A 10,779-nucleotide genomic window follows, 5' to 3' on the forward strand; every position below is an offset into this window, starting at 1 on the left:
AGGTGCTCTGAGGTCTCCACACAACCTTCTCTTCTCCAGGCTGAACAGCCCCAACTCCCTCAGCCTGTCCTCATAGGGGAGATGTTCCAGTGGTCTTAGCAACTTTGTGGACTTCTCTGGTCTTGCTCCAACAGTTCCATGTCCTTCTTATTTTGAGAGCACCAGAACTGTGTGCAGTATTCCAGGTGGAGTGTCACAAGATCCACCAGCCGTGGAGAGGTATCCCAGTAATGTAGAGGCAGATTCTTTCTCCTTCCCAAAGGGTCTGTCGTGGTCCTTAGGAACAACTTGCCTATGTAGAGGGGGATAAGATGGCAAACTCTTTTTGCAATTCAGTGTTTCACCATTTTCACAGCACTCACATCTGTTGAAAAGATCAGGACTGCAGCATTTCTTCCACACATGAGGGAAGCAGCTTGGCCATTCTTAAAAGCTTCTGTTGAGGATTTAGTAAAGATGTGAAGGTGCAACAGAAGGAAGACCATAAAACCTGGCTTGGAGACTGGGTGTTCCTGCAGGACACTGTGATATGCTGGAGAGATGAGGATTCCTGCCAGAATAAGGCAGTGAATCCCATTAAGCTGGAGACAATGCAGAGTATGAATGCAGCAAGTGGGTTCTGGGTGTCAGAGCCAAGGTGGCTCAGCCAGCACAGTGACTTACCTAGTGCAGCTGTGTCTTTCAGCCCTTGAAGGGGTCACCTTTACACCCTCCCACTCGTGGCTGTACCCACACTGGCTCAAAACCAGCTGAGGAACTTGGCCTTTAATTCCAAAAGAGAGGATGATGCTCCATTCCCTGTTGATACCTCTGTGAGGAAGAAATTCTTCCATTAAAAGTTAAAATGTCTGCACTTTATCTTCCCAGTGCCTAGCTTGGTTTGTTATGGCAGCTCAAAGGAAGAGCTACAGCCTGGTTTATTTCTTCTGCTTGACTGGAAAATACCAGAATTAATGGTGCATATGGTGACATGAGCTGCTTGTGGGGATAAAGAGCAGATGTAGGGTTGAAATTAAAAAAGGTGACAGGTTTTCAAGTGCATTCTCTACCCTCAGGGCCAAGACACTTTGAGCAGCAGTTTAGAGCCTTCCAGGCACATTGTTCTGTAAAATACTAAGTTGTCAACAAAGAAAGAAGAGTTAAAAGTGGCTGGTGGACCATGACTTGCTGCTGGGGAGGTTTAACCTTCCAGGAAATGGACTATGGCTTGTTGCCATGCAGGTTTAGACACCCAAGGAGAGGACAAAAGATGCAGAGCCACTGCAGTGTTCCACAAAGGACAAAATGCATAGATTTGGAGATTTTTAATGGTGATTTTCTCCCCTGCAACTCTGATGTCCAGAGTGGTTAAGGGGAACGTGTTTCATGTCTTCTCCTATTTCCTTTCAACCTTATTGTCCAAACAAGGTTTTCAGTGAAGCCATCACATTCTGATGCTAATAACAGCAACAAACTTGGTCTAGAAACCACATATCACTTCTGGGTTTCTTCTGTCCCTGATTCTTGTTTCCTTCAGGTGTTAGTCATAGACATTTCTCCTGACCTCAAAGCTGTCATTAAAGCAGAGGAGTCCCTCAGCCTTAGGTGGTTAGATCAAGGTTCATTACAAGTTCCTTCCCAGATTTCAATCAAGACACAATTTTTCAGGTTGGTCCCCTTAACCACAACATCTGCATGGTTCCAGTGCAAATGCAACAGCAATGGATGATTCACAGTTCTGTAATATCTTGATTTCCTACATATTTTTTCAGGTCCCATCTGAAAGTATTTTTAAATGATTGTTATTACCAATGAAGACATTCAAATAGATGCTGAAAATCCTTGAGCCAACAACCTAGGAGGCATCTGCTTAACATCCTGCCCCACAATTCATTCCTTTGGCTTCCATGGACACCCCCTAACAACTCTACTATGCTTGTACCATGAAGAAAGCAGATTCTGCAAACTCAGTGGCAAATTCTTCTGACTTCAACCTGGCCAGTGGACTTCAGAGGATGTCTGAAACATATAAATGCCCTTGGCACATAACTCAGTGCAGGATTGGTTCCTCACAGAATCACACACACAATAACCAGAGTTGGAACGGACCCCTGAGGACCATCTAGTCCAACCCCTGCCCTGCACAGGACATCCCTGACAATCACACCCTGTGCCTGAGAGCATTGGCCAAACACCTCTGGAGCTCTGTCAGCCTTGGGGCTGTGCCCACTGCCCTGGGAGCTGTTCAGTGCCCAAACACCTCTGGGGGAAGAACCATTTGCTAATCTCCAGCCTAACCCTCCCCTGACACAACTTCAGCCCATTCCCTGGGTCCTGTCCCTGGGTGCCAGAGAGAAGAGGTCAGTGCTGCCCCTGCACTTCCTTCCCTGAAGAAGTTGTATCCAGCCATGAGCTCTGTCCTCAGTCTCCTCTTCTCCAGGCTGAACACACCAAGTGCCTCAGCCACTCCTCATGTGGCTTCCCCTCAAGGCCCTTCACCTCCTTCATTGCCTCCTTTGGAAGCTCTCCAGTAACATGTGAGTGTTCATACTGAATATGAAATGCCTTTTAGGGTGAGAAGGATCAGCTTAATGATTGGAACTGAAACTACATTGAGAGCAGCTGATGGCCAAAGCTGTGACCCTAAAAGCCCCAAGCAGCTGCCAAACAATACCGGAGACACCTCCCTGCTTGGCTCCAGCAGCAGCATTGCTGCCTTTGCCCACCTTTGGGGCCATTCTTAGCCTGAGCAGCTCAGCACCACTGCTCAGCCCAAATGTCTTTCAAAAACGTGGTGTGACCACAATATTTTTAATAGTTTCATGGCAGCAGTGTCCAGCTGCAATGTCCTCCACCTGTTCCACAGTCTCCATGTGTTTGGGCAAGCCTTTATAGCAAAATGGTTTTGCCCTATAAAGCAGACTAAGTGGACAGTCACATTTACCAGCAACCTTTTGGAATGTATCTAAGGCTTAAGAGTATAGACTTGCTATAAACCACTCTTTTTGGTCCCTTCTTAGTGTGCTCAACATTTGGGATGCCATGTGAGAAGTTCTAACTCCATATACTCTTCATAGCAGTCCTTGGGCTGCCTCTGTTTCAGAGGTCTGAATTCTGAAGGCATCCAGACAGGTCATCCAGAACACGTACCACCTCCAAGCAGGATCTAAAGGGTACAGCTCATATGCTAGATGGTGACAGAAAAGCTGCTGGAGGCACATCTTTGCAAAGACACTTAAGAAACTGTGCTACTGCCAAGTTTTCACGTGACTGTCTAGCCATCTGCCTTACTACAGAGGTACCAGACCCCAAAGAGAGTGAGAAGCTGAGTGGTAAGTCTCTGAATTATCTGACAGTTATTTAAAACTGCTTTTCCATGAGCAGTAATCCCTCAGTGTTTGAGCTGGGCCATCTGTCAGAAGATCAGCTAAAAAGGTGGGAATCTCCATTTCCATTTGCACAAAGCCTTCAGTCCTGGCTTTGTTGCATGTTGTGATTCCAAGCCTATTTCAGAAAAGGATGCTGCATTGTCTCACTGGGAAGGATGGAGAAAGGCATGAGGGCAGGCAGAAAAGTATTGCAGAGATGGAGTCAGTGAAAGATCCACCTGTGGAAAGGGAACATTTGTGGAGAGCTTGTGCTAGTGGAAGGATTTCATTTGTTCATCCTTTGTGGCAGTAGCAGTTTGAAAGTACCAGGAATTTATAGTGCGCAAACTGGGCCCAGAGGATGCTGATTAGCTGGGCAGGGTGCAGGTGGGGCTTTAAAAATGCCTCTTGAATGAAATGTAATTGCACACAGCTAAAGCTGTCACACTACCATAACTCCCTTAAATAGGCATATCTATTCCTACTTAAATATGTCTGCAGACATGCTCATATGTCCCACCAAAATGTGCTGTTGGATCCATAAAAACATAAGCTACACCATAAGTCCTGACTTGGGCTCAGAGCCAATAGGATTTCTTTCTGCAACTAATTGTAAAACTCTGAATTTACTTTGCCTCTTTCTTCGTGAATTGATCCTAAGCTCTACACATATATTTGTTACCATAATTAACCCTAAGGTCGCAATTTAATATGAGAAATAAACCATTTACTTGGTCTGTTTGTTCTTTATGTATTCTTGTTCTCTGTGATGATCAGTCATAGAATCATAGGTTGGAGGAGACCTCTAAGATCATCCAGTCCAACCATTAACCTGTCACTGCTGGAACCCCTAAACCCTAAACCCAATCCTCCAGTGTCAGGTCCAGATGCCTCTTCAACACTTCCAGGGATGGTGACTCCACCACCTCCCTGGGCAATATCCCAGTGCCTCAACACCCTCCCAGGGAAAACATTTCTCCTCACATCCAATCTGACTCTGCCCTGGCTCAGCTCAAGCCCATTCCCTCTAGTCCTCTCCCTGCAGCCAAGCCATAATTAGTGTGATAGAATCCTCTAGATTGGAAAAGAACTCTAAGATCATCGAGTCCAACTGAATTGCATCAGTATCATAAGAGAGCTCTGACTTTGGGGAAGAAGAAGTTTTGAGGTTTCCTGTAGCTCTTGGGCTGCACAAAACAGAGGACCTAGTTACAAATGCCTTCCTGCATTTGAATAACCAGTTCTCTACATGCTAATTAGTGTGATAGAATCCTCTAGATTGGAAAAGAACTCTAAGATCATCGAGTCCAACTGAATTGCATCAGTATCATAAGAGAGCTCTGACTTTGGGGAAGAAGAAGTTTTGAGGTTTCCTGTAGCTCTTGGGCTGCACAAAACAGAGGACCTAGTTACAAATGCCTTCCTGCATTTGAATAACCAGTTCTCTACATGCTGTCTTTCATTTTAGATAGAAGGTCCAAATGAGTCAGTAGATGTGATCACACCTGGTATATAGCAATTTATTTCAAGTGCTGCAGGTACTTGCTGCTTTCTCCTGACACAAAACTTTCAAAAGGGCCTTCATTTGGCTGTTAAATTTTGATTTATGTTCTTTCGAGTAAAGACATTCTTCTCTCAATATATCTCCTTCAGCAATAACTGAGTTTACTGATCATGGAATCATCAAGGTTGGAGGAGACCTCTAAGGTCATCGAGTCCAACCATTAACCTGCCACTCTGCTGTAAAATCCATTGGCTCTTGTCCCTGGAGGGCTTTCTGAGCAGAGATTAAAGATGCACATTTCCAAAGTCACTTTTTAATCACTGAAGAGCATTTATGTCCTAAACCTAGTCTGTTTTATTTTGCCTTTCCTGCTAAGCATGATGCCAGCCTGGCATCCATGAGGGACATGGCATCAGACCCAAGGGCTCTCTGCCCTGAGAGTACACACAGGATAATTGATGGGTTTGGCTCTGTCCCTTTCTCTGTAGTGAAGCTTTTATACATGATGTCAGAATTGGGCACGTTTCAGGTTAGCAAAGTGAAATGAGCTAAGTCTGGAGCCCCAGTCTTTGGAAACCAGGACTTTACTCTGTTCAGAACACAAGGGAGGCATTGGTGGTGTGCAGGGTTCAAACTGAATACAGGTTGCCTGAAGGCACACAGAGATAACTAAGCTACAACACCAACAGAAGTCGCTCACAAACTGTGACATTAATGTGAAAGATATTTAATATCAACATATCAGAGTGGTGTTTATGACCTGGTTTTGGAAAAGCTCCTTTTGTCAGGCATCATTTCAGACCTCTGCATTAACCCTCTCTGCAAGTTGCTGGCATTGATTCCCTCGAGCCCTCCTGTTAGCAGCAGACAGCTGTGTGTTACAGGGCAGAGGTTTGTACTCACCAATAACAGTGGGCACACTGTCAGTCCAGGTCCTCAGTAGCCCTTGACTATGGTAGGATACAGAAATACAAGGACTTCTCTCTCCTCATCGTAGAATTTTAGGGGTTGGAATGGACATTAGAGATCATCTAGTCCCAACCCCTGCCCTGGGCATGGACACCTCCCACCACACCAGGTTGCTCAAGGCTTCATCCAACCTGCCTACCATTTCTTTTGCCCTTGTAACTATGGTGCATACAAATAAACATGAAGCATTTAACATAGAATCATAGGATCAACCAGGTTGGAAAAGGCCTCCAAGGTCATCAAGTCCAACCCTACTGTGGCTACTAGACCATGGCACTAAGTGCCACATCCAGTCTCAGCTTGAAAACCTCCAGGGATGGGGAATCCACCACCTCCCTGGGCAGACCATTCCAATGCCTGAGCACTCTCTCTGTAAAAAATCTCTTCCTAATATCCAACCTCAACCTGCCCTGGCAGAGCTTGAGTCTGTGCCCTCTTGTCCTGCTGCTGGTTGCCTGGGAGAAGAGACCAACCCCCACCTGACTCCAACCTCCTGTCAGGGAGTTGCAGAGGGTGAGAAGGTCTCCCCTGAGCCTCCTCTTCTCCAGGCTGAACCCCCCCAGCTCCCTCAGCCTCTCCTCATGGCACTTGTGCTCCAGTCCCTTCACCAGCCTCGTTGCTCTTCTCTGGACCTGCTCCAGCACCTCAATGTCCCTCCTGAGCTGAGGGGCCAGAACTGAGCACAGGATTCAAGGTGTGGCCTCACCAGTGCTGAGTCCATGAACATGGACATGAACCATTTCTTCCTAGAGCACTTTTTACATTCTTACTTAGACTTTTGGGGTTTTTTGGGTTTTTTTAACTAGAAGCTGCTTGATGATTTATAAGCTGCAATTTTCTTATTGTGTTAAAAATGTCCTGCTTTACAACATCCTACATTTCCCCTACCAAGCAAGGATGCCAGGTCTTTAATCTTAATATTGCCTTCTCATCTATTTATATATGACAGCTGCTTGTGGAAGCTTCTATCCTTTTCACATTGGTGAAGGACACCATTGGGAGAACATATAGAGTTAGTCTCATGCTTCATGCAGCACCCAACATGTACTGGCTTCTCATTTAAGGGTAAAAGAAGGACCATAGTCTGCTTTAGAAAGCCGAAATCTAAGGAGAAAAAAAAGTGGAAAGAAAGGAAATGGGTCATGAAAATCTTCCCTGGGTTGGAGGTTGGCCATGTGCTGCTTGCTCAAGAGAATTTAATTTTGGCTTTCTCTTCTGTTTTAGGAAGAGATTTTTTTACAGAGAGATTGATCAGGCATTGGAATGTGCTGCCCAGGGAGGTGGTGGATTCACCATCCCTGGAGGTTTTCAAGCTGAGATTGGATGTGGCACTTAGTGCCATGGTCTAGTAACCATGGTAGGGTTGGACTGGATGATGTTGGAGGTCTCTTCCAACCCGGTTGATTCTATAGTTCTGTGATTCTCCTCTGGAAATGTGGCTGAAGCAATCATAGTGCCTGCAAGGGGTTTTTCGGAGGTGTTTCCCTAACGATTTTTGATCCCAGGCCAAAGAGCCACACTTGGGCTTCAACTCCAAGCACACAGCATAGGTGGCTGGACACCCTCTGAGATGTTTGGGGTGTGTAAGCACAGGGGCAGACATAGAGGGACAAGTCATGAGGGACCAAGGGTCATACAGGGCAAGAGGCCATGGCAAGACTTTGGAAGAGGGAGGAAAATGCCAGAGGAATGATTTAGGGAGAGACAGGAGGGAGAGAGGTAACAGTGGATTCTCCCTCACTGGAGATATTCCAGACCCATCTGGACACAACCCTGAGCCATGTGCTCTAGAGTGGCCCTGCTGGAGTAGGGAGGTTGGACCAGGTGACCCATTGTGGTCCCTTCCAACTTCACTGATTCTGGGACTCTGTGATCCTGTGAACATGTGCTCTGGTGTTTTAACTCCTCAAATAGCACCTGTGCTTTCAGCAAGACATCAATTGACCCCAACTTTATTGTGACCTTACAAATAAAAGATAACTTTTTAATTAATTGCACACTGGACAAGAGAGAAATGAACTCTTCTTTCTGTAATGATGATGTGCATTTGGTAGTGCTCTCCTACTGCCTAAACAAGTGGAAGGCAGAGTGTTGTGGTGCTCTGGCAGTGCTTGTGGAATTGGATTATCTCCCGTCCTCCACTTGGCATGTCAGAACCATCACTCCTAATTGTACCTTCTATCTGATTATTAACCACTGCTTCTGATCACGCTCCACCTCTTCCCTAATCTGCTTTTCATCTTCTGCATTGTCTCTATAATTACAACAGACCTGCCCCAAGGTCTGGTAGGAAGATAGGATGATTTCCCATCAACCTTGGGAGCAACAGATTGTTCGGAGGATTTTGGTGGCTCCACTTGTCTCAGTCCTGTTCACCTCTTGCCTGGAGCTTTGACTTTGTTGAGATTTCCCACTGACCAAGAGCAGCAGCAGTTCCTGAAGGCACTAGTGATGTGCACTCTACCTCAGGAGATGAGGATCCTGAACCAGCATCACCTGCATGGGTGACAATAGATAGGCATGCCCAACAGCAAAGGTACTGAAGAAAGGAAGAAAACTGGCAAGCACCTGTCATGCAACAAACTGGTCTGGAAGATGGAAACAAGCAAGAAAGAATCATAAAATCATAGAATTTTTGGGGTTGGAATGGACCTTACAGATCATCCAGCCCCAACCCCCTGTCCTGGGCAGGGACACCTCCCACCACACCAGTTTGCTCAAGGCTTCATCCAACCTGGCTCTTAACACCGCCAGGTCTGGGGCAGCCACAGCCTCCCTGGGCAATCTGTGCCAGTGCCTCACCACCCTCACAGGGAAATCTTCTGCCTAAGATCTAACCTAAATTTCCCCTCCTTCAATTTGTGCCCATTGCCCCTTGTCCTGTCCCTGCAGCTCCTAACACAGAGTCCCTCTGCAGCTTCCCTGGAGCCCCTTCAGCTCCTGGAAGGTGCTCTGAGGTCTCCACACAACCTTCTCTTCTCCAGGCTGAACAGCCCCAACTCCCTTAGCCTGTCGGGAGATGCTCCAGTCCTCTTGGCAACTTGGTGGCCTCCTCTGGACTTGCTCCAACAGTTCCATGTCCTTATGTTGAGGACACCAGAACTGTGTGCAGTATTCCAGGTGGGTCAAAGACCTTGACTGGAGCCAGACTTCTATAGAGGAGCAAAAACACCCCCAATCCTTAAGTACTGCATGTATCCTACCCAGCTAGATAGCAAATATGCAAAGAAAATAAAACTGAAATTGGTTATTAGTTCACTGAATACACAGTGGCAGCCAAGTCTGGGCTGTGGAGCTGAGCAGAGCAATGCTGGAAGTTTCAGACAGAGAGGCTGAATACTGAGCCTGTATTGCTGCTATCTGTTACTTTGCTTTCATCTATAAATAATGCTGGGTTGCTTAGGTTCCAGTTAGGAGCTCTAAGAGTGTCCAGGGTGCTATCTCATTCCTTTAGAAAGCCTTAGTTTTATACATTATATGCTCTAAAGGGCAGAAAGAGGCACTAAAGCCACAAAGCAAAAAGCAGTTGCATAGAAGAAATGAGTTTTCATCCTGTATCAGGAGAAATCTGAGATCTTTTGGGTTTTTTTCCGGGGTGAAAACAGATATATCTAACTCCCAAAGAGTCAGTCAGCTCTAGAAACTGGGCTCACCTACAGAAATACTCTGGTCTTCTGGTCTTTTGGACCCTGATTCCAGAGTCACATTCACTCAGCTGAGAAAGCAAACCCACAGGAGGACTGAGATACAGGAGCTAGGACTTGGCAGGAGTACGTCTGGGATGTAGGACACTAACCTCTACACATGCACATGCACATGCACAGCTATGCAGTGTTCAAGGACTGGTGAGCTTGGGCTAGCTGAGGTAAATAAAGTACAAGGGTTAGCATGGGCAGCTACAAGTCAAAATCCTCCTTGCAGCTGATCTGCCTGTTGAGATCTGGGAGAGATTTGGCCCCTTTGAGGTGTCGTGCAGTGAGATGTCTTCCATTCTTTCCCACTCCAAAATCCACATCAGAGTCACCAAATGCTCGTGTTCTTAGAGCCTCTCTGTTATGAATAATTACAAGGCTCTTTTCTGTTGCAGGTTATTGTTAGCTGTTAGGCATATAGCATATCTGTTCATACAGCATCGGTAGGGCCAACCTTATGTGAAAACTGTCTGCAACATAGGGATGTTCTTCCATGTCTTTAAGTGGCTGATGCCTGGGAAAGCTCTGCTTAACCAATGTTTTAGTCAATGAATGCTTGAGCTTTCTTAAACCAGGGGGTTTTTTCTCCCTTTTTTCTCTCTCTTGGGTATTTTTTCCTTGATTCCCCTGAAGCTCAGACTTAGACAGTTGTGCTGCCTACAGATCCCTTGCAATATCATTTGACCTCAGAGGCCATATGGAATCACACTTGGCAGAGGGATGGACCTCTCAAGGATAACTTACCTGGGGAAAGAGGCAACTGGATAATGAGTCTTAGAATCATTAGAATTTAAGGGTTGGAATGGACCTTAGAGATCATCCAGCCCCAACCCCCTGCCCTGGGCAGGGACACCTCCCACCACACCAGGTTGCTCAAGGCTTCATCCAGCCTGGCTGTGAACACTGCCAGGGTTGGGGCAGCCACAGCCTCCCTGGGCAATCTGGGCCAGTGTCTCACCACCCTCACAGGGAAAAACTACTTCCTAATATTCTACATTTCCCTCCTTCAATTTGTGCCCATTGCCCCTTGTCCTGTCCCTGCAGCTCCTAACACAGAGTCCCTCTGCAGCTTCCCTGGAGCCCCTTCAGCTCCTGGAAGGTGCTCTGAGGTCTCCACACAACCTTCTCTTCTCCAGGCTGAACAGCCCCAACTCTCTTAGCCTGTCTTCGCAGGGGAGATGCTCCAGTCCTCTTAGCAACTTGGTGGCCTCCTCTGGACTTGCTCCAACACTTCCATGTCCTTCTTATGCTGAGGGCACCAGAGCTG

This window comes from Acanthisitta chloris, unplaced genomic scaffold, assembly GCF_000695815.1.
Source record: "Acanthisitta chloris isolate BGI_N310 unplaced genomic scaffold, ASM69581v1 scaffold15682, whole genome shotgun sequence".
NCBI lineage: Eukaryota > Metazoa > Chordata > Aves > Passeriformes > Acanthisittidae > Acanthisitta > Acanthisitta chloris.